Source organism: Leucoraja erinacea, unplaced genomic scaffold (genome assembly GCF_028641065.1).
Source record: "Leucoraja erinacea ecotype New England unplaced genomic scaffold, Leri_hhj_1 Leri_672S, whole genome shotgun sequence".
NCBI lineage: Eukaryota > Metazoa > Chordata > Chondrichthyes > Rajiformes > Rajidae > Leucoraja > Leucoraja erinaceus.
The window spans coordinates 73,778-75,117 of NW_026576589.1; positions in this window are offsets into that span (position 1 = coordinate 73,778).

The window sequence follows — 1,340 nt, forward strand, 5'->3', positions numbered from 1 at the left end:
GCAATATTGGAACATTGCGTTGGGTGACCAACCCTCCTGCGTAATGCTGGGACCCAACGGGCCCCACTTAATCGAGTAATGACTAAAGGAAAGAATCCTTGAAACGATATGAAAATCTGTCACTATAAGTACGACCCCAGTTTATGTCATTCCATTAGTACTACTCCACAATGTGTCATTCTATCAATACTACTCTACAGTGTCTCTTCATCAGTGCCGCCCCACAGTGTGTCACTCCAAGATAACTACGACACCCGTTATCACTACATATGTACTACCCCACGGTGTGTAATTCCATCTGTACTACCACACAGTCTGTCACTCCATCAGCGCGAACCCACTGTTTTTGTGACTTCATGAGTGCTACTCCCAGCGTGTCACTCCATCAGGACTACCCGACTGAGTGCCGCTTCATCAGTGCTGCCATAGATTTGCACATTTCATCAGTCCGCAGTGAGTCACTCCATCAGTACCCCTCCGAGGTTTGTCACCTCATCAGGAATACCGCACAGTGTATCGCTCCATCGGTATTGCCATGCATTTGATCACTTCATCTGCACTACTCCGCAGTGTGTCACTAAATCAGTACTTCCCCACAATTTATCACTCCATCAGCACGACCCCACTGTGTGTCAGTCCCAGGTCGACCCCATGGTGCGTCGCACCATCTGTACTTACCCGGCGTTTGTCTCTCCAACAGGACTACTGCACAGTGTGTCACTCCGTCAGTGCTACCACAGATTGTGGCAGTCCATCGGTGAGGCTCTCTAGTAAGTCACTTCATCTGTACTTCCTCACATTGTGTCAGTCCTTCAGTAATACCCCGAGGTTCGTCACTCCATCAGTACTATCCTACAGTGAGCCACTCCATCAGCTCTGTCACACAGTATCAGTCCATCATTACTATGCCACAGTGATTCCCCGTCAGTCCTATCCCACATTATGCCAATACAGCAGTACTTACACACAGTGCGTCACTAGATCAGTACTACCCCATAGTGTATCACAACATCTGTAATACTCCACAGTGTGACATTCCATCAGTACTACCCCACAATACACGCTAGGATTTAGAAGATTGAGGGAGGATCTTATAGAAACTTACAAAATTCTTAAGGGGTTGGACAGGCTAGATGCATGAAGATTATTTACGATATTGGGGAAGTCCAGAACTAGAGAGTCACAGTTTGAGGATAAGAGGGAAGTCTTTTAGAGCCGAGATGCGAAAATCATTTTTTTACACAGAGAGTGGTTAATCTGTGGAATTCTCTGCCACAGAAGGCAGTTGATGCCAGTTCATTGGCTATATTTAAGAGGGAGTTAGATGTGGCCCTTGTGGC